Source organism: Hippoglossus stenolepis, chromosome 7, assembly GCF_022539355.2.
Source record: "Hippoglossus stenolepis isolate QCI-W04-F060 chromosome 7, HSTE1.2, whole genome shotgun sequence".
NCBI lineage: Eukaryota > Metazoa > Chordata > Actinopteri > Pleuronectiformes > Pleuronectidae > Hippoglossus > Hippoglossus stenolepis.
Genome location: NC_061489.1, coordinates 13,981,762 through 14,008,496, shown reverse-complemented (window position 1 = coordinate 14,008,496; position 26,735 = coordinate 13,981,762). Strand labels below are relative to the sequence as shown.

General features: G+C 41.2%; 1 protein-coding gene across 2 annotated transcripts in view; it reads left to right on the top strand.

Moving 5' to 3' along the window:
- The first annotated feature begins 1,645 nt into the window (after positions 1-1,645).
- mid2 (midline 2) overlaps positions 1,646-26,735 on the top strand; it is a 151,308-nt gene continuing 126,218 nt past the window's right edge. For both annotated transcript variants that reach the window (XM_035160629.2, XM_035160627.2), the window contains exon 1: positions 1,646-1,930. The gene's annotated coding sequence lies outside the window, so the exon portion shown is untranslated. The remainder of the gene's footprint in view (positions 1,931-26,735) is intronic.

Genomic DNA, 26,735 nt, shown 5'->3' with positions numbered 1-26,735 from the left:
TTAAGATGGCAACTTGTACGAATTGCATGGCTCTGCCACCATTAAACATCTGTCCCATTCGTATTTGCAAGCTGTATGAAGGTAGTAATTCGGCAGACAGGTCCATGTTTCTCAGCAGCACACCCGCGCTAGCTCACATGGCATCTAACCACCGGTCTGTCTGATCATTTGCTGTCTGAAAAACTCAGCGTTTAATCCCCACGCAAACACCAAGCCGCCCTGGAAGGAAATTCGAAAATTGCAAGCATCTATTCCAAGCCTGTTCCAGGATAATGTTCTCTTGTTGCACCACAACTCCGAGGTTTCCATTGCAACAGCGAGTTGTTTCCATTGTGCATGCACAGCAGACAGACAGTAATGTTGTGACATTCCCCCGCCCACACGAGCACAGCAGGCTAATGATGGCAGAGGCAAAGTTGTTTCCATTTGCCCACCTTTAAAACATGACCACAGGGAGCTAAGCAGGTGGGTTGAGTCTGGAAAGTTTCAAGTTTTACTTCACTTGCAACTTACTTGATAAACGAGTGTGAAAAGTTGGTGCATTTCATAAACAGAGACTGACGAAATCTAAAGTTAACATTGATAACAGAAGTATATTTATATTATTCCTGCTTCAACACACATGTTTGAGTCACTAATTTCCCCATGCTTCAATGTATGTCCGGTCAGAATATTTTGTTCTATTAAGCATATTTATATCCACATTTTTGTTTGTTTGTGGGGTCAAGCCAGCTCGAGCACTACACATGGTCAGGATGTCCTTCAGTTCAACACGGGTCAAGACTGAAGCCTGGGACATTCTTCACTTTATGAGTCTGTGAACATCCACACTGGGATTGTGCATAAAAGTACAGGAAAAAATGTTGTTCTATGTTTGGTGTTAGCTCAACTGTAAAACAACTGGCATCCTCTCATGCTCTCAACCAATCAGGATTTGTTGGTAGACAAACCTCTTGCGCTGAGAAAGATTTTCAGAGATAGGCTGGGAGTAAATTCTGAAAGTGTCAGATATTTAATCAAATCACAATGTGACTACTACCACAAACTGCATCTACTAACCAGCCTATATTGATTGGTAACATTAAACAACGGGGTTATACCCCTATAACCGGAATGGCCACGAGTGGGTTCACGTTCTGCTCGGTGGATATTTCCATACACAGATTGCAGGGGGTTGAATCTTGACAATTGTTTACCTTTGTAGCTGTGCAGGTGGAAGACGCACACGGATGACGTTTTACTCTGGCACACTAATTTGTGTTGTAGCAAAAAAAAGAATTGGTGTAATCACAGTAGAGTCATCCAACTAAGTTGTACCAAAGTTAACCAGACTTAAGTCGCACTGTGTAGCAGACAATAAACTCATATATATGGTCACTGAACTCTCAAAACCAGTGGGTGCCCAAATGACAGCGACACCACGAGGCATCAGGGGACTGGGAGCTGGGCGGGAGGAGGAGGAGGAGGAGAGGAGGAGGGTGCGCTCAGCTCGGTTGGGTTGCACAGGCAGTGGAGCAGAGGTGTAACCGATCCCAGCTGCTGCCGTGAGGGAACCAGAGCTATTTCCGTCCCCCGTGGGTTGGTCACGTGTCCTCGGGGAGCCTTCGGTTTGGGGAGGGAGCAGGAGAAGGAGCGGGAGCGCACCGTTACGCACAGCCGAGTTGGGCACCAGCATCTCTGACACGCGTCGATGACCCGGCGGCGGATCAGGCAGATCACTTTTGTTTCGGGGCGTTGTCGTGCACACTCCTCGGCGGCGCGTGTGTGCTGCTCAGATCCATCCCTCTCCGACTCGGTGTGCGTGTGATCCCTCAGTCACCGACTCGTCAAAAACTTCTGCGCTCCCCCAGCTGCGATCTTTACCGCGGCCGTCACACTGTTGCCATCCGCCGCCACAAGTCGACGCACGGAGCTGTCAGCGCGGAGCGAGGTAGGCTGCGCTTCTCCTCTCTTCTGGGGGGTTTCAGGTGGGGGGGGATTCACTCTGGAGGGTTCACGCTGTTAGTTTGTGCGATGAGCGAGGTAAACGCTGCGTAGTGTTGTGCCCGGGATGTTGCTGCTGCAGCATTCTAATGATCCGTATCGGCTGCTCGTGAGAGCGCGTGTGAAGTGGAAACATGCTGGATGAAAACAAAAGAGTGTGGCTGAGCTGGTGGTTCGAGGAGCGCGTGAGAGAGAGAGAGAGAGAGAGAGCAGAGGTGAGAGTCTGATGTGGTGCGTAAACATCACACCATCCACCATAGTTACACATACATTTATCTTTATTTTAAAAAAGGGATTAAAACCACTGTTAGAGATGCTGAAACTGTTTCTCAGTGGAATCAATGTGTGGCTGATTTGCTGGATGAGAATGTGCTGTGATAGTTTTAAAGTCCACTGGATGATTGTGTGATTGTTTTAGAAATATTTTCATATTTCTTGCACCCATCTCCTCCATCATAGTGTGGTAGTTCTATTATGATCCTGGGGTGACTCCCAGCCACGCCCCTGACTCCAGCCAGAGCAATATACAGACGCACAGAAATTAGTACCTGATGAGAAATGTTTGTATCCAGCAGGAGAAGAAAGATAAAGTGAGATGATGAATCCTATAGAAGAACCATCGAAGGGTAAACTCACTAACAAGTACAGCAGGAGTCTTCCACTGTCCCCACATGGCTGTGACAGCATGTCAGAGTAGTTCCTGTGGAGACAGCGCTGCAGGTGAAGCTGTGGCGTCAGAGAAGCTGAGTGTAGGATGTCAGCTCTGCATCAATAATGAAGGATACCAAAACAATGGGGCCAGAAATTGAGGTCCAGTGTTGGCCCCTGACCGCCCCTTCCTCTACAGGTGCATTCTGACACAATTGTGTTAGAAAATTATCTGTTTACATGTACTTAAATAATTACAAAAAAAACCCACATAATTCCATTATGTCCGCACACTACAGCCCCACAATCAAAGACAAATGACAAAACATGGTTTGCAGTGTAATATGATGCTGAGTAGTGACACTGTGTTAAATCCATTGAGGTGGTTATTATACTTTCAAAAACCAGTGGCACACCATCTTATAGAAAATGATTTATGTCCCCACTCTCACTGGTTCTCTTGTTAATGCACGATCACGGTGGTTAAGGAGACAGGTCTCTGTGCACAGGGGAGAAGGAGCACTGTTCGTTGGTTGAATACAGCTGACACCCTCATTCATCAGGGGGCTGCCTGCTTTCTCCCTCTCTGTCTCTGTGTCTCCCAAATTACCCTTAGCTGATCATTATTAAGACATTATAATGATGACAAGAGCAGTGTCTCTGTCTGAGGGGGAGACATGGCGTCAGCTCCTGTGTGCTGGGATGATTAAATCCGTGACAGGAGGTCGGCATTTCTGTGTCGATGCTGCGATGACTTCCAGGAATAGGTAGAAACAGCTACTGTACAATCGTGAATACCTAGTCGACGTCGGTTTAATGTCTCTGCCGGCAGATTGTGAAACAACCTGCCTCGAAAAACTGACTGACGAGATGTTTGTTAAGAACTGAGGACTTTACGTTGGAGCGAATTGCAGAGTGGCTGGTGTCCTAGATGCTTTAATTTTTTGCTCTGGTGATTGCCACAGCAGAACCACCATGCAATTTTAAAGCATTGGAGATGCAGTTGACCCACATATAGTGAAACTTAACACCCATGCATAATTAGTTCACTCTTGGATTAAGTTTCTGAGCATGGTCATAATATCACAGTATCATTTACACTTCTGTTAGATTGACTCAATGAAACATTGATGAGAAATTCTAAATGCTGCAGCGATCATTTACTCTCTAATGAAAACGGGAAACGTCTTACTTTCCAGTTTTTCTGTGCCTGCCTGTCACAACAATTAATCTTTGAAAAGCTACTGGTCACGTTCTTTGTTTGCATGGGGGGGGGGGGCTCTCTGCACCTTTTTAATCGCGTTCTCCTCACAGATCAGTTAGCTGGAGAGGACACAGATCAGAGGAATGTTTTCTATTCTGCACTGTCTGTCAACACTTGATGCTGGTTTGAGTCTGAATGAGGGTTTTCTCTCAGAGAGTCAGCCTCTTGGATGGGCTTTCACAGGGAGCCTCTCAAGAACAGCGGGGGATCTGGCATTTTGTTTTGGTTGGAGTTTTTTCCGGAGGGATAGAACTCCAGCTTCCTGTGGAAAAAGACGTTTCTTGTGAAATTTGGATGTGACGGTCTGGTTTTATGTTTGTAGTTTTATAATTGTCATAATTGAGTGTATTTGCAGTGCATATGATATAGGATACATCAGCAGTTACTGTGAACTTAAGCCCCTTTCCCACCATGTTGTCTGCATCTGTCTGAGAATGGATACAATTCACAGGTCAAAGGACTCTGCGAGAGACACAGGTTATTATCAGCTCCGGCTCAGATTTGCATTGATGGACACATGACACCCGCGTGAACATGCTAATTTCTTCTTTAATTGTATATTTTGGCAGTCTAGACACGACACTGCACCTTTTCCAGAGCAACGGTATGACGCACGTTCAGTTTACTGGCGTCGGCCTGTAAATAGCGTTAATTGACATCTTGGGAAAAACATGCAACAGGGATTTTTCTTTTCTCGTTTTGTGCAAGATGAAACACAGGTTGGTTTCAAATGCGTTGGTTTCAAATGCGTTGGTTTCCTGCGTATTGATGACGTCAAACATCACTCACTTGGGGAGAAAAAAAAACTTGAAAGACAAATTCCTACTGGCAATGATAAAGGACTTCATTGTTTTTTTTTCAGCATGTTAACCTGTATTTAAAAATATGTGTATATAATTTTTGTTTAAATGAGTTATTTTAAAAGCAACATAATATACATATTAATATACATTCCTTGTGGAAACGTATTGATCTCAACTAAAAATTGCTTTCACCATTCTGCTCTGATGTAAAAACCCCAGTTTATGTCTCTGGAAACACTCTGGTTGCGTATCGGTTGCATAACATGCTTTTGCTTTTGAAGAAATTAAATTTGTAGCAGCACACAAAGAAGCTCCAACACTTCTCAAGAAAACCTCCCCACAAGACGTTCCGCCTCGACTTCCATTTCATACATCAGATTATTTTGGCACTACACCACAAAAAGACCATTTCCTTGAGTCTTAGCTCCTCGCGACCCCTCTTTATCATTTTGCATTTCTCATAAGAGTCAAAAGAAATCATATTTATATTGCAGAGTCACGGGTTGCTCCTTAATCTTTTATTCTGATCTGTTGCACAGATTCCCCCTCCCTCCCTGTTTTCCATTAGCATGCTGCATTGAACAGCAAGCAAAATAAAAACACCAAAAACCAAATTCATTTCTTGACTTTGCTGAACAAAACACCCTTTCTACAGCATTCCTGCTTTGCCACCATTGATTTAAATCTGGCTGTGTTAATGCGTATGCGTGCCAAGTACATTCATGCATGTGTGTGAGTGAGTGTGTGTCTGCAGATAGCGTTCTTATCGTTTCATGAGATTGAAATTATGACAGTGTGACCGATTAACTTGAGGGTAGGCAGGATGTGACTGCATTGAGCAGCCGCGCACGTATCTCTGCAATCATGACAACGGCAGCAACTGCCTCCAGTCAGCATCGCCCGTAGTTTGCCTTCGCCACTCGTCGGGGGTTTAATATTCAATTATTACCGTCCTCTGGTTCAAGCTGAGCTGGATGGTTTGTGGAACAGCCCCATTGATTCATTAGTGGGTATCTCAGTTCAGTAGGCTCACAGTTCACCCCTGAAGGAGGAAGAAAGACGGCAGATGGCATGTGGGGGTGTTTTTTACTGACGTGGCAGGACTTTGTTGTAGTTTTGGCTTATAAGTGGTCGACACAGTAACAGGAGCTCAGCAGAGAAGCAGAGGAAATATGAACTTGGCCTGAAAATGTAGGTTTTGGTTTGATCTTTCTTACGAGACTTACTAAACAAAAAGAAAGGGAAAAAACATTATAAGTGTGTTGACAGAAATGAAATATAAAAGTTTAAAGGTGTTCTTGCAAAATTCCCTTGGATGAGTAATATGACATCACCCTGCTCCCTATTATTATAATTTTTTGCTGTGACAGTCTGTCAAACTGTGACAACATCCAGCTGAGTCAGAAGAAGTGCGGGTCTCACCTCATGGTGATGTGCTGACAAACAACAAGCAGGCGGATATACAGGCAGAGAATATTGCTTGTGTACGATGTGTGTGTGTAGAAGGCGTCTTCTCCTCTGTCATCTCGAGGCGGGTACGATTTTTCAGCGGTCAGGTATCTGGACCTTGCTGGTGGGATGTTTCTTGGCGGAGAGCTGCACCAAGCTGTCAGTCAGATTACCCATATGAGCCATTGGTGGGAGTGCAGCCCTGTCCTCGAGGGGACAGCCGCTACAAAGATCTGCAAATCCCCAATGCTGAATGTACACACACACACACACACACACACACACACACACGCGCGCTTGCACAACCCCCACTGAGGAACGGACGCACAAGATCAAGCCAGGTCATGGGAGGCTCTTTTCAAGTAAACTCCTCCTGTGGGAGACTGCTGCCTCCTCCATGCCCTCCATGTGCATTTACACACACACACACACACACACCACCCACACACACACACACACACACACACACACACACACACACGCTCAAAACACTTGGTTGGCTAACCGATGTTTAGGGGTCACTGCTTCTAACTTCAGCCGTTGTGGCCCAGTATGTTATTGCCTCAAAACATATATTAAACTTTAATGAAAGTTTCTCGAAGATGTTGCCATATTTAATATCTTAGTGAGGAATATTCTCAAACACCAGTACCAACATTTACAAAACACAGAAAACAGAACATGCTCAGGCTGCAACTTGATCACAAGTAATGCTGCTGATCATATTCTCTATTCATTACAATCACAATTTCGTACAGGCTAAAGTGACAAAGCCCAAATATATTCAAATTTATATTAACGTTAAGACAAAGAAAAGCAGCACCTTTGAACCATTTAACCTCAACTTAATCTGACCAGCTCTGAACCTGAAATGTAGTTTTTTTTTATTCAAAAATTATAAGAATGATAAATACATTTTTAAATAGATGCTGATAAATAAGCTTAATTGAATGAAACTGACAAATCAAGTAGTTGTGGCAGCTGTGGGACATTCTACCAGTTCCAGTTTGATTGGGAATCTTCAATACAAATACAAACAAAGTAGAAGTTATTTATTTCCAAAGGTCTTTTGCAGTGGAATATGTTCGATTACACATTTAGCAAAGTGGGAAAAACATCCATTCATCCCTATCATTGTCCTGTCATAGCATAATGTAATTAACGGGGATGGTTTATCGAGATTTATATCCTGTGTGTTAAAATTCACGAGAGTGCTTTTCTTATTGTCCTGATTTTTACTGTCTCTGCGTTCACACCAATCTCGCTGAATGACACAAAGTCGAGCCTTGTGATGTTATCGCCCCGCTACTCCGGGATCATTTTATGAGCAGCAGATTGCATGACTGTGCCGTCCATGTCCTGCATGTAGAGCAGGGCGGGTGAAGCTGTCAGTGCAAGACTGAATGATCCAACACGAGAGGCAGAGATTGTTGACTAATGTTGTGAGTCTCAGCGTTGACCTGCTTGAAATAATCCCAAACTATACAAATTGTGTTTACGGAGGAATCGGGGGGGGAAAAACGGCTGCCAGCCATTCTTAATAATACGGATCCTCTGTGGCCTTTAGCTGTATAGTAAGAAATGAAAAGGTTTCAGTCTCAACTGCTCCTGTGCCGGAGGATTGCTTTATTTATCTCCACAATAATGCAGCTTATCCCTTCCTGAGGAAACACCAGGTTTTTTTTTATGGGCAACTGTCTTTTCAGAGCTTTGGATTGATGCTCTATAGAGAGTTTAGACATCATTTCACACGAGGTGTTTTTCTTCTGACAGTGCAGTGATTTGAAACCTCCAGCATCACCAGGCGGGAGTAATCCAATCTTTAAACCTGGAGCTGGTTTAATCATCATCATCACATATATCCGGCTTGATATATCTGCAGACATGTGAGAGGCTGAATCTGGTTGTAATTTATCCTGCTGTTCATTGTATATAAAAGCTGTTTATACAAAAAACCTTCCTCTTCTTCCCTCAGTATGCAAAGAAGTGATATAAGCTCCCAGGGATCTCTCACTCTATTAGTGGCTTTCAGCGGCAGAGTTTTGATTGGAAGCTGAATCAAAGACAGCGGTGACCTCTGCTTGTCCTCTGTCAACGCTGTCTGTTTAATTGCAGCGGGGGGAGGAGTAGTTGCAACTGTGACATCGTCTTTCCTTAATTCACTGTGATAAATTGCTCCTGACCTCTCGCTGTCCCGTTGACCTCTGCTGCCAAACTGCAATGTAAGGATTTCTGAATACATGCATGTACGAGCATACTGGATTCTGTTTCCTGCCCCCACTGTCTCTCTCTCCATCTTCTAGTCTACCTCTCTTTTTCATTCAGATCCATTCGACACATACACACACAACCCGCCTATAAACATGATCTAAATCTTTGTGGTGTCTAATTGTCTCCCTGGCAGGCGCCAACCGCTCTCCGCACACTATCTGTGATGTGTCCACTGCTGTTTTGACAGGAATGTTGATTGTTGGGTTTATATAGAGAAGAAGCAATTGGTCACAAGCGTACGACGCTGAATTAGAAGGTCACGGATGTTTTTTTTCAGTGACCCCATGCTAATTGCTTAACCTCAACTGCTGGAACAGCAAACTGAGAAATCACCAGGACTTAACGTACACTCCTGTGAATCTCTCCGGAGGGGGGGGGGGGCTTTAATCAACATGTCCGATGAATTAACATTAATGAATAATAATGTGTGTTTAATGGTTTCACAGAATATTGAGCTGTAAGTACAGAGATAAATCAGGCTGACACGTGCTATACAACCACAATCTGCTGTCTGAGTGCACTGTAAACTCTGTATTCCAAGTAATCAGATGATCATACTTGCATAATGTATTTCAGGTCGAGATGTTCAGATACCATTTTCCCGATATGACTTTACTGGCCAAATGTATCAGCGGAAACCAATCTGATACCAGTGCATTTCAAAATATTCCAAACTTTAACAGATGTATGACCCTATAACCCTGTAAGTGATGATTGCCATCATTGTTGTACGACCTGGCTCAGGATAAACCCTTTTACTAATAAATACATATTGAGAATGAATGCTATATAACTTCTTTTATTATCTAGTTTGACAGTCATAACTGAAGAATAACTCATATACATAATCTAGAAATACACAACAATTACTTCCTGTAAATAGCTGGAAATTGAAGTTTTGCATACCTTACACGTCGCCGTTTAACTTGTGGGACTTGCAATTATAAATGGATGAAACTAATAATACTTTAAAGAGATGGTATCCGATCGGCTCATGGGTCCGTGGTCTTGCCGATGCCTGACCCAGCATTTTACAGGCAGCATCTGAAGCATTTCGTTATTGCAACCCTTCTAATCTCAGTGGAGTTTAATTTCACATTCCATGTTCACCACTTTGTAATTTGCCTCCTCATTTGAAGACACAAATTGAACTTGGGTTATCAACATCATAAATCAGTGAGTTACAGTAAATTCATACATGAATGATTAGCAGGACCAAAGACAGACTCTCAATTTGGGCCTAATTTCAGTGGAGTCTAGCCCAACGTAGACTTATACTGGGAGTGATTTGGTGTGGTGTGACTTGCCTGCAGAAATAGAACTTTAATTCCAAATACAGGGCAAGAAATGACGTGACACAGTGATTGCCTGAGTGCCGCAAGCTTAAACGCTAAGCTCTGGGATCAAATGATCTAGTCAGATACAGTAACGCAATAAAACTCAATAGGACTCGAGGGCTGCATCTGTCAGATCATCGCTTGTATTTTAGAAACCCCCCGACCGTGGCATTAAGGAGATGAACCCTTTATCAAAAAGTAAGTCTCAGTAAATGCAGGTGAAAAGTGTGAATGGACAAAAGTTGTTTCTTTCACAGTTTTGGATATAAAAGTTTGATTGATGCTTAAAAGTTTAAAACGCTGAGTGAATGTTATGAATCAAAGATGACAGTACATCATGATCCAGACTGTGGAGGATCTGGTGGACTCCAGTCCAGTTTAGAGGACTGGTCGAGTCGGCTGTTATTATAAAATCTGGCTTCAACAGTGATCTCGAATGTGCCTCTCTTGCTCTGAAAGGAAGGACAGGCTCCAGCATTCTCACCCTCCTCCTCCATTCGGCTTTTCACACAGAGAATAAATACCCTCACTGTTGCATCATGGCTTTTTCAGATGCCATGGTTTAATTCCTCGAGTAGTGAGAGAGGAAACCTATCCTCTGAAAATCCCAACAAAAGCAAACTCTCATAACTCTGCAGCATAAGCATCCTGGGAAAATGCCAAGCAGCCCAATCCCCTCAGCCCATCACTCCCACCCCCTGGCATTCTGCAGCTGTATTGAGGATGTGATCCAAGATAAGAGGGGGGGGGGGGAGCGTATTCATTCTGCACAGTGTGTTTGTGTGTTTGGTTTCCACACAAATACCACACAGCGCTCCAAATGCAGCTGGGTGGTGTCCGTCTTTTCACGTGTGCTGAGATATAAAACCACAGTCATGATGATTGTGTTGGCTTGAGATAATAAAGTGGAGCCTTTATGTTACAATTCTATCACAACACCGCTGCCTGTGTGACGACATCTTCTCCCCCTTTGCACATTCACTTCTCACACAATGAACATTTGAGGACTTTGTCGGAAGAAGACAGATTTCATGTGCACCAGAATCTGTTGCTTGTAATGTGCACCAAACATTTTGCATTAGGAATACAGCTACAACTAAAGATTCTCATTTTTGTTAATCACTAATTGACAGTGTTATTGAACCTCTGAATTTATTTTTCACTTTCCAGTCAACACATTGTCATAAAATATGGAAAGTAGACCCTGAACTGTAAACATAGATGGACAATGCGTCTCCACTTCCTCCCACTCCCATTACATAATTAATCCAGAATAGCTGCCATGTTGCGCATTTGGAACCTGAGTCTGCGCAATAGCAATCAGGGGAGGGGGCTGCAGTATCGAGGTCCTGCCAATATGCATTGGACCAATCGTGAGTCAGCTGTCAATTACAATGTTTACCCCTTTTTTATAGCAATAAATAACTAAGTAAAACCTGATAAATTAACAACTAAGCAAACATCAGTGAAATAAGAACTACATAATATAACAGGGTCCATGCTCTTTCCACTACCATTGGGGAAGGCAGGGTTCATGAAAACATTGTAGCCAGCCACCAGGGGGCGATCACTTGGCTTCACTTTTGGGGGCCGGCATGTTGACCTTCTTTATATTCAATTTAAGAGGTAGACCCATCACAATCACTCAGCATCTAAAATGATGTCTTTAACCTGCTGGTTGTCAAACACTGCTCAAACATAATATTTAATTTACAATGATTTCAAAGAAGTAAATCCCAACGTCTGAGTCACTGGAACCAACATATGTTTGACATTTTTTGCTCGATATGATTAATCAAATCACAAATCACATTTGTATCAGCAATTGAAGTAGTTGAGCAAACAACAGAACCTATTACTTGTAATAACTGGACTGTTGTAGAATAGCACCATGGGATATAAAGTGAGGCTTTATTCTCATTAAGTCCCTGCTGCACTGTTTTGTATTGATTACTCAATTCATCTCTTCGATCTGCCGTTTCATTTGTGGGAAGATGAAAATGTATTTAGTGTTTTTGTTACATCTGGAACATCCTCAATTGAACAGCACAAAAAATGCCAATCAATATTCAAGTTCCATGTAGAATTCAAGCAGGGGGAACATCTGCATGATCGGGAGTGGTTCCTCTAACCATGCATCAGGCCATCAATCCTCGTAGACAGGAAATCTCTACAGAATGACAGTCACTGAAAGAGGAGCGGACAGTGTATCGAGCAGGAGTTTGTCTCATCTTTCCCAGGAGATCTAGTCTGTGTCTCCAAATGGAGCCTGGCATACGGTAGCAATCCTTTTTATTGTAAATGCATCCTTACTGCTATGCACATAAACTGTGCTCGGGATTTCTCTTCAAGGTCACGCTCCAAGTCTTTTACCGTTGCTCATACTGTTGTACAGTGTGTCCAGTTTACTTCCACTTGCTCTGTGGGAGACTTTTTTTTTCCCCCCAGTATTTCTTACACTTATGCTGCTGTCCATCCCAAGAGCAGAGAGAAAACCTGCAAGTTTAGAGCGTGGAAGATAACTGCCTCAGCAAATCGATCAGTGAGCCAAGAAATTCATACAAGAAATGCTTTGTATGAAAAAACGGCCTTGTCAGATTTGGTACTTTATGGTTACTTGAAGCTGCTCAGGGAAAATTAGCATTTTAATATCCAAAAATGACAGCTAGTTTTGACAGGAAATCAAATCATATTATACATTGGTTGGAGGTATGATTTATTGCAGGTGATTAAGAGAAAAGCTTCTTAGTTGCTTGCTTGCCAAAAGATAAATAAGAAGATTGCAGCTGGTTAGCTTAGCACAGAGGCTATAAACAGGGGAGGCTAGCCTGGCTCTGTCCAGAATTCACCTCCAATCTGTACAAAGACTGTTTAAAATAAATTGTGGTTTTTACAGGTGTTATGTGATGGGCTTTAATTAATTTAATTATTATTATTTATTTATTGATCTAGAGCCTTCAGCCATTCTGCTCCCCGCCTCTGGAACTCCCTCCTACCACACATACGTAACATTGACTCTTTCTCCATTTTCAAATCCTGTCTCAAAACATATCTTTTTAAACGGGCATAATCTGTCTGATTGTTTTCCATTTGGCCAACCTACATAATGTTTTATTCACTGTTGATTTTAATGATCATTGTTATTTTATCGTGCTGTTTTTATCTCTGCCTTGTAAGGTGACCTTGAATACTGTGAAAGGCACTTTTAAAAATAAAATGTATTATTATTAAACAAAGAAGACATAAGCTTCTTATATACACTTTTTATAGTGAGTTTTAGACGTTTGTTGTCAGGCTATCTTCACCTGTTTATAGTGTTTGTTCTAAGCTAACCAACTGCTGGCTGTAGCTTCACATTTACAGTGTTAACTTTCCTTATGTTAACACTTTTTATGCTAAGCTAATTGAATGTCTCCTGGCTGTGGCTTCATTTTTATCACATGCACAAGAGTGTCTGTGTGTACGGTGTTTATGATACTTTCAGAAAGTTGAGGTTGTAGCTTTTTTTTTTTTGGCAACCAATGAGATTGGGCAGGAGTTGTCATCCCTGTAACCAAAAAAATATAAAAAGTATGACATGTCAGACAGAAACTGTCACAGCAATAGCAGAAAACTCAGCCATTCACAGGAGCAGATTGAAGCCGGACAATGGATGGTACTGATGAGTGTGGTATTTTGTTTTGTCATAAAAACACAACCAACGTGTAGCGCTTGTTTTGTTTGTTTGTCTGTTTTGTTTGTGATGAAGCATTCCCCAGGGCCCTGATATTGCTTTTCTGCCAGAGAATTAAAAATACCATACGGACTCATGTTTTTTAGTGTGTAATCTTAAATAAGTACTTTAAGAGCCCGTTTAGACTGAATCAAGTTTTCTCTGAGCTGAGGAGACATTTTTGGATTTTCATCTTAAATTTAAATAAATCTGTGACTAAGGAGGATTTTCTACTAGAGACCATGTCTAGCTCTGAAACTGAAATAAAAGAGAACAGGATGTGAAAAGGTGAACAGAGTTAATTCCCTTTGCTTGGCAGCTTTCCAATGGCTATAGCTAGCTAATCTTTGGTAACAATTGGGATAACACTGCTGCAAATAAAAAATGAGCTGGAGAGAATTAGCAGCTGCGCTACAAGATGGTGAGCAGCCCATGCCAAAGTTAAATAAGGCACAGCCCAAACCGGATTTCTGTGAGAGAGACCTTGACTATGTGCATTTGTGTGCTTTTATTTTGAAATTCAGTGCATCTTTCTTGGGAACAAAATGAAATGACTTTACAAATGCATTTTGAAATCTCAATACTTATCATCGTGTGAATCAGCCTGAATGGATTTAATCAGATCAACCTGCGGTTCTTCACTGGCTCTCTTGACATATGAAATTATTTTGTAATATTCAGATCTTGTTTTCCCACGTTTCCTTTTTTCCCCAGGATGTTGTTGCCTCCGTTTTTTGCAGTGACAGTTAGAAATATCCCTCTGGTGTGTTGTTACTTTTATTCTTCAATTAGGTTAGTGTTTTTATGTTTGCCAATCACTGCCAACCCACAGGAGATGTAGGCCTATTCTCTGTCTCTCACGCTGAACTCTGCTGACAGGGGAGATCCTAATAATTGATGACATTTTTGAAGTCTCTTTCAAGATGCTCTAGGAAACTACACAAGGGGAAAGGGGAAGAGAATAAACTGGCTCGGAGCTCGCAGCAAAAACTAAAAAAATCAAGCTGGAGAATCAAAGCTAGAAAATCAAAGTGGTCTTTTTTTTCCTTTTTTTTTTCTCTGAGACCCAACAAAAAACATTTCTGTGTCCTATTTCATAGTCCAACTCATGATTGAAGAGACATCAGTGTAAAGAAGGGCTTTGTTTCCAAAACAACTTGACAGCTGTTATTAAGGGAAAAGTTATCGACACAAAATCACAAATGCATTCACCAGGCATCTGATCCACTGAAACCCAGATAAGGTGAGGCTAATGTTATCACCAACGTTGGTAATTTCTATAGCATAGAAAGTATATAGATGGATGACGTGTTTTTACTTCCTCCTGTTCTACAAAAATTAAGCGAAAACATCCTGTAGATGAACGCTGCCATCGTACTGTTTGGACTTTATTTAGCCGTAGTACCAAGGACCAATTGAGTCATTTCATCGTGTTTATGTTGAATCAAACAACAAATTCAAACCAAACTTACAGTCAGTCCGATACGAACTAACTAAAATGACAGGAACCATCTTTGGAAACATTTTTGATTTGGTCAATGTCCCAGAGAAGAGAGAGGTACATTTTCAATTGATGTAACCATCACTGCCCACCACCTTCCATGCCTTCTTTAAGTTGGCATGGTGCGTCATTAATGCATCCACTAGAGGGCAGAGTCGTGAGTATTTGGCGACAACGGACATGTTGATGCTAGAGGTTGTGTTTCTCTTAAGAAAAAAACGCAAAAACGTGTTTTATCCCGGGTGAAGTAACATTATATAGATGCTTGCAGTTTCTTACCAACTCTTAAAGTCTCCTCAATAAGTTCAACCAATGTTTAAATTTCTTTTCACTTGAACTATTGGTTACATTGCTCCCTCCAATATATTGTGGTACTGCTCCATTTTGTCTGTTTCGAGCATACCCTTAAGCTTTCAGACGATGTGCACGAATACACATACGGATGAATTGAATCTTTTCATTACATGTGATTTCTTTATGTATACTGGTCTAAACACCATAATCAACATTGATCCAAATCTATAGGGAAGTGAGGAGTTTCATACAAGATCAGAGATAAACTTCAATGTAATTTTATCTATAGACCCTGTGTGCAAGAAGCATTGCATTTTACTGAAACAATTAAGCCATGTAAGTCATTTAAATCCTGATGAATGAAATAGAGCCGAGTACACACAGGAGAGTGATCCAGGACAGCTGAGAGATGAACAGATGGAGGGAGAAGTAGACGATGATGACACTCATAGGAGAAGGGGGAAGATAGTTAGGGACAGTTTAGTGTTCAGTGGGTGGCCCCAAAGCCCAGTGTCCTCAGCAGGAATTACATTGTATAAACACACACACACATGCAAAGCTGTGGCCTTTGTTCTCTTAAGAAGAGCCCTCCTTGATAATGGATTTCACAGGACGTGGCCTGCCAGCCGCAGTATATTGAATTTCACCAGCAACAGCATCAACAGTTCCTATAGAGCTGCTATTCAATACTGCAGTGGAATAGAGCTAAACACGGCCTCTTTAATCTGTTTCTCTGCCCCGTCAGGACCACGCATTTTCCTTTACTGCTATAGGTGTCAGGTTTATGTTAAGCCTCTGTTCGGTTCACACTGTAGTTTTTAAGACGCCCTCTTTTTAAATTTGTGTGTACGTTTGTGTGTTTGTTGTGGTTGTGTGAGCGCAGCATCAGAGGAAGTGTCCTATTTTGATGCACAACGTGTAAATGTAGGTTGACAGGAACATTCCTGTCATGGTGAGAATAATATCTAAAGGATTAGGTATATTTGACAGTGCCACGTCCAAATGTAAATTAATTTTTCACGGACTCTTGTGCAGCTCGAAACATCCCCTCAGTCTCATCATGTTTTAATTATTTTGTAGCAGTGAGTGGTTTGGATTTATTTTGGTACATATGTGAAGTGTTCATTCTGTTATAACTTCACCATAAGAAAACACATTAACCCTCAAAAGATCAGTCAAATGACTTGTACTATAGACTGTATACGAAGATATACAACTTAAAGGGGTTGTTCACCCAAAAATGAAAATCCACTCACTATGTCGAGGGGTGGGTGAAGTGTTTGAGTCCACAAAACACTTTTGGAATTTTAGGGGTAAACAGCTTTGCAGCCAAATCCAATACAATTGAAGTAAATGGTGACCAAATCTTTAAATGTAAAAAAACAACAGAAAAAAAACTGCCTCCATACGGCTCCTGTTAAGCCCTGACATTAAAATTTGACTTGAAACGTTGAATGACACCGTGTTATTAGCCTAAATGCCATCTGGTATCTTCCTCTAGAGCAGCGTAGTGCTGGATCACAGCCGACATTTAGGCTAAAAACGTGGAGTAAAAGATGCTTTTTTGAGTCAAATGTCTATCGGTTCAAACGTGATCGGTACCCAACACTAAATGGGAGGATGAGGAGATGCATTATCCGTCTTAATATGTTGTCTTTGACTTGCATGTCAACCTTTACTAGTTGCTCTAAGGACAAAACATTATAATTTCCATGTCACATGCAAAGCTTGTTTTTTCTGCTTTTTCTGTTAAATATCATCATCCATCCTTCAATTGATAAATTATAGCTTTTACCTTTTTCTCCTTAATTGTCGAAATTTATTTTCAGCTACTATTTAATGTGACTATTCATTTAGCTAAGATTACATCCGTGGCAGACAGCTCTAAAATATTAATACAATAATATTATAACTGACCAGAATAGATATATAATAAATAATAAATCAGCAGTATAATTAATATTATGACGCACAGATCCAAATTACAAGCCTTAATTGCTGATGTGATGGATCAGCTAATAATTTGAGTCATAATGTCTATGTTTTAAATAATTGTACTAATTTTCCATTGTTAATTATTTATGTTAATATATAGTTAATCTCTTAGAAGAAAGGTCTATAGCGGTTTTTCTTTTTAGTTATTATAGCTCTTTAGATTCTACTCTTTCATGCCTCTTCTATTCAAAAACACTTTAGTGGACTTTTAGTCTATAATGTGTAAACTTCTTCCATATTTAATAAGTTGTTTGTCAGCTCTCATAAAGCCTTAGTAAAGTTAGTAGGGAAAAATAAAAGTATACCTTTATGAAGTCTTTTAAAATAAATTCAAAAAAATGACTTCATATAATGTCAGCTTCTGTAATGAACACATTTCACTGTGGTATAATCACAGCTGCAATCTATAGTGTGTTTGTGTGTATTTGTCCAGAAAACACTAGATGGCACTATGGATATATAATCCCTGAAATCTTTACACCTCTCGCTCGCTCGCTCGCTCTTGCTCTTGCTCTTGCTCTCTCTCTGTCTCGCTCTTGCTCTCTCTCTGTCTCTCGCTCGCTCTTGCTCTCTCTCTCTCTCTCTCTCTCTCTCTCTCTCTCTCTCTTGCTCTCTCTGTCTCTTGCTCTCGCTCTTGCTCTCTCTCTCTCTCTCTGTCTCTCTCTCTCTCTCTCTTGCCATCCCTCGTGCACTCATACACAATCACAGATATGATTTTGTTGATTCATGTGAAGCGAGAGGACAATTACAAAGCATTTTTCATGTTTATAGAGGGAACTCACTGTATAATTTAACATCTGTCTGTGTGTGTGCAATCATGTGTGCATGTTTCCCGTAGCACCTGATTTCTGTATCCTTCCAGTGTTGCTCTCTTAGCTTTGTGAAAAAAACCTCATAATGTAATAATGTCGTCGTAATTAGATTTCTATGAAAAAGCTACACTTTCATTAGCGTTTGCGTTTGGCAGTGCCAGTAAGAGCTGGGGACATTTTGTTGTGCGTTTGTCTTGTCTGTCTGTGCATAGACACAAATATGTGTGTGTGTTTTAAAGAGAAGCTTCCTAATGGCTCTGTCTCACCAACATGCATTTTGTATCACACACTTACTCTGCTCCGTGTTTGGGATTAGCCTCCTCATCCACAGAGAGGATGCTCTCTTCCTCTCCTCTCCTGTATGTTTCCCCTCAGTAGTCATCAGTGTAATCTTCTCGGCCCTGCCTCTGTGCAGCTGTAACCATTATGAGCATCAGTATGTTAAAAAAAAATGGTGCCTGTCTTAACAGTTTAATGCAGTGAATAATCTCTGATTTAACAACTGTGCTGGAATAATGATTCAAAACATCTCGTCTTTAGACTCCTGAAATATCTTTTCAGAAACGAACACTGATCCCTGATGGATTTGCGCTGCAGGTTTGATAGCAAGGATTTGATTGTAGGAACCATATAACCTGCCTGCAGTGTATTTCAGTCAATTGTAAGCTTTTCAGACAGGGGAAACAAACCAGGCACACTTTAAAGGAATCATGGACTGAAGCCAGAAACAGATGATTTTTTGCTAAAGGTCCAATTGCTGTCCTATTAGCATATTGTGATGTTTGCAGGAAGTGCATGTTTTCATTCACATGCAACAGGAAAACATGTGGTTTAATGAAGTTGATGAGGTTGATGGGTAGTGTATGACAGGCTCAGTAGTTTTATTGAGACAGGATCATTTGTTTTACACCACAGAAGATAATTGCAGTACCCATAAGAAGAGATGTTCCTGTCCGATACTCAGTATTTAGTATTTGCCAGAAAAATGTATAGTTTGATGTTAATTATTGTCGAATATATATTGAAATGGGGTGTGACAGGTTTTTCTGTTAGACTTGATGTAATTCTGCAGCGTTGGAAGCTCCAATACATCCAACTTGATTAAAACAAACTTGCAAAAGAACCAAACTTGTTTAAAGTGTGTGTGTGTGTGTTATGTTTATGCTGAAGCGCTGAGCATCGTTTGAGCCACTGAAGAAGCCTGGGAATCTTCTCCCCAGACGGCAATAAAACAAAACTGATTACAGAGTAAATTGTGAACATTATTATAATTGACTGACTTTTTCCTGTGGTTGAAAATGTCGTCTTTCAACTCTTAAGTGAACGTCTCAAGTTGGACCACATCTGTGGAGCCAAGTTAATGGATGCCTGCCGAGAGTTGGTGGATAGAACAGCTGACATGTGGATCTCAAACATGTTCCCTGTGACATTACTGACAGAACCCTGCAAGAAGCAGCTCCAACGGCTAAAGATGCATTGGATTGACACTCAAGGGGCCGTTTCTTACACCCAGTGCGGAGCTTCTTTACGACTCAGTGGTCATCTTTCTGTCCAGCGCTCACGTTGTTTAAATAGCAAATACACTTTATCCACCTGAGCAGCCATTGGTGTGTTAGTCTTAAAATGAGGTGTGTTTGTGCATTGCTTTCTTGAGACATTGGAAAGCGATGGAGCTTTCGACCAACATTAAACCTAGTGTGAAGTTACTGAAAGTATTAGGGCTGCACGGTAATTGTATAAAAATCCTAACATCAATTCACACCTATATGCAATCTCATTTCTAATTAACAACAATACTGCTGTAGTTTACTTAAGGACATCAGCTGCATCAAAACCAGCGCTCCTATGTTCTCCCAAAGACTCTCAAGCGCCCCTGAAATGTTTAATCACATTTGGTTTCTCCCTCGGCCTATTACAATGCAGCGTTCTCTCTTTCTGCCTGGCCTCCTTACAACGGCAATCCCCCAAGATGCAACTGCACCTGGCTTTTAAGGGGAATGGAATATGGCACTCTGATTGGTTTATTGCATGTTCTGCCCACCTCCATGACTAATTAAGAGACTAAGTACAACCCCTATGAGCCATGCGTCAGGCCCAGTGACCTTTTTTGTTGCCATGAAACTAATGAGAGTTGATTTGGACATGCTCTTGATGCACATGCACTGTTCGCTTCAGACCGTGCACTTACATCATTAAAGTAGAACCCATGGTCTCTGAAGAATGAGGCTGACCATGAGGCTGACATTTCTGCTTTTGAGTGAAATGTCTTTCTATTGAATGCACAGCCATAGTCTGTTACCTGTGTGGTATGCAGTATACAATTGTATCGAAATGACAACGTACACGTCTGCAGTCTGGATCGGTGGAATGACCTGCTGCAGCATATGTCTGGAATGAAAATCCAAATTGTTTACCCTCTACCACACACAGCTGGAGACTGCAGCCGGGGGAAGTTGCCTATATTGCACATGTTGTGAACAATTTGTGATTTGCCTATTGCTGCTTTAAATAAGTAGTATCATGTCATTTCACATCTTTGCCAAAGCCTTTTAGTTTTGCCTCTAGGTGACCCTTTTTATTTTTTTCAAACAAAACAAACAGATCAGTCTCAGAGGCAGCTCTGTTAGCTTGAAACAAGCACACTGTCATCACCTCCAGTGTTTATCCGCACTAATTAGAACACTTCATAGTCAAGAGAGTCGTCTGCGAGTGTGTGTGTGTCTGTGTCGGCATGTTTGCGTAGACTGATGATGCTCAGGAATTCCACAACAAGGCCACTAAAAGTGATGCTCGTTCACTGTCCTCCACAGTGAGAAGAAATGTCTAATTGATTTTATTTCAGCCACAACAAGGGACTGCACCCTGAGATTAGAAGTGGAGCGGACTGTAGGTTAAATGATTTACAGTCTCGCACAGATGGGTATTAGAAGACTGCTGCAGGCAGCTGCACTCATCAAGGTGTCTTGGAGGAAAGTTGCCAGCTAAGTAATATTGTAAAGATGAGAGAATTGGGAAAAGGCCTTGGAGGAGAAAAAACTATGACATGGCAATTTCTCTGCTTCTAACAAGGACTGAAAATAGCACCTAAACGAGGCTTCGCTTGGTATGTGAATATTTTTTTAAGCAAATGCAGAATTTAATCGGATAGATAAGATGTGGTTACCTGAAACCTAAAGTGGATTTAAAACCCAGAGACTGTGCAGCTCAACCTTCTCCGTCCTCTTCAGAGAATGTAGATACAAGAAGTCTGCTGTTCAGTGATGTAACTTGATGTTCTTTGATTTAAAGTCCTTCAAACTTTACAACTCTAAAGAATTCCTATTGACTCGGCTGTTAGAATTCACATTGTTGCTCTGATGGTCTCGGGCCGTATACGATCAATAGTTGTGATGATGAACAAATCTCTCCCAAATCCGGACACAAGAGGACCAAGATTAGAGCCTGTGATTCAATCATTCTGTCTTTGAGATGGACCTGTTCTCGGTCATAAATAGTTATCAGACAAGATAGGAAAATGTGTTTAAATTCAAGTCAGGGAATCCTAACCACTATTATTCTCTGTAGGTTCAGCCATAGAAACTACGGATCTTTAAAGATAGTGGATGAATAAATTCATGTTTTGATGATATTTTCAGATTTTAGTTTGAAAGCATACAGGATGTGCACCGTCCGTCTCTCTGTTTACACTCTTACCTGGTCTGATGAGCACTGACAAGATGACCACGCCCCCTCCCATAGTGCACCATGGTCCATCCATCATCCTCAAAAATGTCAAGATAGACTTTATGTATTTATTTAAATGTGTTTAAATACAATTAAAGTATTTAAGTAAATATTTATTTCTAAACCAAGAAATAAAAAAATATTATTGAACTATTTTTTATTATTTACAACAAATTGTAAATAATAAAAAATAGCAAAAATTTAATCAGGAAATCCAAAGGTGTGTGCCTTAGGGGCAACGTTTCGACCGCCATTGTTATTTTCAGGCCAAGGATCAAGTAATCCTTACTATTATTTTCTGTATTATAGTAATAAAAGCTATGATTTTGTTTAAGGAAAGTTATTTAAGTTTCAGCTTTCTAAATTTAGTAACTTTCGTTTCTTTGCAAGGTGTCGACAGTTGGTATCAGTGTGATTTATCGTAGAACTATTGATAAGAGTAATTTTCAGATTTTCTAAAACATCCTTCCTCAGACGCCTGTAACTGGAAGAAAACCAGAGCTTTTTTACCTTTACTCCCCCATTGCGTGACGCAAATGCCTGCACACATTGGTATTAATGAATATTAATGGCTTCAAGATTTCAGACATGTTAGCATGTTAACACTAACAGCAGGTCATGTGGAAAAAAGCAGGTCTTCAAGGGAAACGACTGAGAACACGTTCTTTTATTCTTTCATCCTTTTTGAAGTCTATACACAATCTAGTCTTTCACTTTAAGCATTTAACTCTTTTAAGTGAGCAGATGGTCCTCGTGATATATTCACAAGACAGTTCTCTCTAAAAGCGTGAAAGGAGTATTTGAATCAAATATTCATGTCCTGTTCTGAAAGAACCCTTTTCAATAGTTCTCTACAGACTCTTTGGTGCTATCTATTAGGTTTGTTGTAGTTTGGAGGAAAAGAAGAGACTTTTGTTGGATCTGACTTAGACGCCAATTTACCACCAACACGACGGAGGTTCTGTCTAAATTTGTGCACCTTGTCACGTCTCCAGGATATTTGAGGTCACGTTTTGTTTTCTCCCGCATGTTTCTTGTATTTTGTCTTCCTGTTTTATTTTGTCGTACTCCCCTCCTGCTCCTCCCTAATGTGTTGCACCCGTGTCCAATTGTTTCCCCTCCATTGTAGGTCATTAAAAAGGCCATTATGTATCTATATGATGAAACATCGTTTCTCATTTCATGTTATTCTTACTTGGCCAAAAGTCTCTTTCCTCTCTGTCCATAGTGTCCATAGTATAATGTTGCATACAGGTGAAGAGGGGAGTGGTTTGTGGTGAAATTTGCAATGTACAGTTCTTGTGGTTGGTGTCAGATTTTACACGACCAAACCACATCCTCCTGTTTGGAATTACCACGTCCTGTGTCGCGGTCACTCTCCCCCATGTTTTTTTGTGTTGCCTTCAACCAATTTCCTGCCTTTAAATGAAGAATAAATATATCTGTATAAAGTCATTTGTGGCACAACAAAATAAAAAAATGTATCATGATATGAAACAATGTTTTTTTTTTTATCAGTACATGATATGTACTGCCATATTGCATGACCCTAGTCCAAGTTGTTTCTAATAAAGACCAATTGGTTCTGAACCTAAAAAGATGCTTCCCAGCTGGAAACAAAGAACAGCAGGTTTCCATTGACCTGAAGTGTGAACCATAACATCAGAAGTGGGCAGGTCACATCCTACAGGCTGGAAAAAAGGGATTTGTGTTTCCTGTGTAGTTTTCTTCATCTTCTTCTTGTAAAAATTTGGTCCATGCTTGTTTTTGGAGGTATGCAGGTAATCATTGTGAGTCCCCGTCTTGCTCCTTCCATTATGCGTTGTGCAATGCCCTCCATTGATGACTCACCCTTGATGACAATGGTTCTTGTCAACACGTTTGGAAATGGTACTGGGTTCACTAAAAAGAACCAAGGTTCCAAGAATCCCAAACAGAGTGGGTTCAACAACCAGAGCTAATTTCTTGGTAAAGACAGAGAGACAGAGTACCGTGTGTGTGTGTGTTTATGTTAGTGGGCGGTGCATTTCTGTGCATGCATTCACAACATGATTCTGCAAATACATGTGGGCTCGGACACGCATGTGGGTAACCAGCTCCTCAAAAGTGTCGTAGTTGCAGCTGTAGCCTTTTCAAAAGGCCCTTTGATAATGGATGTAAGGTCTCATGCTGGGTGTGTTTGGCTGCTCTCCTCATTGCTGCTATGAAGGACAGTCCGTTTATTCATGTCCGCTCCCGGAGCCCCAGAAAACCCGGCTCCCCAACACTCCCTCAAAGAACACGAACAAAGGGCATATTCTGTCTCAAGAGAGTGGAGGGCAGAGGAAAGGTTTCCGTGCATGTGTGTGAGTGAGCGTACATTAAACTTGAAATATAGAGAATCTCTGTGCATTTATTCAGTTGAATGGTCCTTGTTTGAGACACTCTTTTTGTCCAATGTGTGTGTGTGTGTGTGTGTGTGTGTGTGTGTGTGTGTGTGTGTGTGTGTGTGTGTGTGTGTGTGTGTGTGTGTGTGTGTGTGTGTGTGTGTGTGTGTGTGTGTGTGTGTGTGTGTGTGTGTCATGTGCATGCAAGGGGAATACCACCAGATATTATGTCACTGTTCTCTGCAGAACTTTGTTCTACACAAAGGGCCCGTTTCATGCTTGGCTCTTTAGAAGTTTATACATCAAAAATGCGACTGGGTGGGTAATGGGCTACATTGTCAAAAGCTCGCTTGGGGCTTTTTGTCCTTGGTTTGACTCATGGGAACCAGTTACTGTTTTGACTTGTGTGTCTCATATTTCTGGTTTCAGTCATATCATGGCGTTTATTCCCACAATATGAACGGACGGCGTGTGTGTGAAGTCATTACGGGTCATTTTAGCATCAGCTTGGTTTGTTTCACGTGCCAAAGGGGAGATTTGACTTGCCCCTCACTTCTGACACTTGAGGTGAAACTTTCACCATCCAGTACAGACTCTCACAAAATAGCAACTTTGCTGGGCCAATTTCAAATGAACTTGGCTTAACACATTTCAAGAAATGGGACAGTAGTTAAAAATAGCTTACCCCTACAATTTATGCCCATTCTGAGGCGACATTACACAAGCACTTTCCCATTTCTCACTCCATTTACTGGAACCCCTTTTTTTGTCCTTTAAAAAAAAAATTTGAGCTCCTACAAATTTTTAGTCATAAATCCATTATGGCTCCTTTTAAATGAACAATAAATTTCCATGAAGTAGAAAGAGTAAGAGAAATTAAGGTTGCATGCACAAGTTAGATGGAATTACGTAAAGCATGGTGCTTTACATCATTGTCTGTGCATGCGTACATGCTTCAGCAAAGACCCCGTCCCTCTTTCTCTCTTTGTGCCAGGAATTAGCAGCCGCCTGTCCCAAACCCCATCAGGTCTCCTTTCTGCCTGCATGTCCACGCCGCTTGGCCTTCCCCTCTAAACGTGGCTCCATGCCTCCGTCTGACCCTCCACAGGCTGCATGCTCATGGAGAGGGGGAACAGACTACAATGACATTAGCCTGAAAAACCTGCCCAAGCAGCCCCTCCACAAAGCCAAGCAGCTGTAATCATCTGTTTGGTATTGTTAGATACGCACTGTAGAACCTGCTCCCATTCATCTCTCTTGTTTTGTCTCCCTCGCATTGTTTTTGCAACACCCCGCTGAGTGAATCTAAATGCACGCCACTCGTGACTCGGTTTCGTTTCGCTGGAGGTCGGAGTAAGTCGCTTGAATAGCTGCAATTCTCCGGAAGAAGTGCAGAGGATGTTCGTATCCGTCTCTCTTTACTCCGGCTGGGGACTGTAAATTTGGAGATTTTTTAAGGACACGCAGAACAGTATTCATATTCATGCATGGTGATCAAATGTGTGGATTATGGCAGCAGCAACGCTTCCTCTCTCCCCCAGATTTTAGGGTCCGTTTTTAGAACACTTTTTTCCCCCCCCGTCTGTGCAGGACCACAGAACATCAAAGCGTCAGTGGGTTTTCGTTCAGTAATGGAGCAAGAGCTGATATGATTTTGTAAAATACATCACATCTTCCCTGGCTCAGAACTGTCCCTCTGTAATTACTGCTGCATTTCCCAAAAAGTGAATCCAATATGTGGCATATAGGATTTTGAACTTAACTGTAAGAGCAGTATATAGGAATATTTCAGCTTTACGCCTAGTTTCCAGTTCTTTTCGTGTCTGTAATTCTGTTTCATATACGGACTCCGTCATCTGTAGTGTTCAGTGCGATGAAATGCATTTCTTTTACGGATGAATAAAGACGCCACCGCAGCCATGGAAGAAAGGATAATTTAGCCGGTTTAGTGGAATTTGTGTCTGGAGCAATACAAAAAATATTGTTTTAACATTGTCGGCTATAACACAAATGTTATGTCGGTTATATTATTATCAATATATCTATTGTATATATAAATAAATGAAAATTAATGTAATAATGAACTCTTTGTAAAATAACATTGAAATTCATAATGTGTAAAACTGGCTGATCAACTTATATTTAATTCTAAAATTACACAGTTTGATGATCAACAACATCAAACAACTGTATTGAATCAAGTAGCTTCTTAGCAAATTTTTTCAGGAACTTCATGTGTCACAAATGTTCCATTAAATTCCATTGCAATACATTCCGGAGAGTCGCATCACATCAGAGATCATGAAGGTTACCATAGGAATGAATTCACTTGCGGTTGAGTTTGTGGAATCGAGGCGCTGGTGTACGCAGCACGTATCTTACAAGACGCTATTTAAAGCAACAACTTCTGAGCTGGTTGGACCAATTAAATGACATTTACACACAGACTGGAGCAGCTTTAATTTTGATGGTGGCGACAATATGCAGTGGTGGGACTGCGCTGTATTGGGCCTTTTAATGATTGATAAAACAGCTGAATACAAGCTGACGATGCATTATTTATTGATTTGTTCTTGC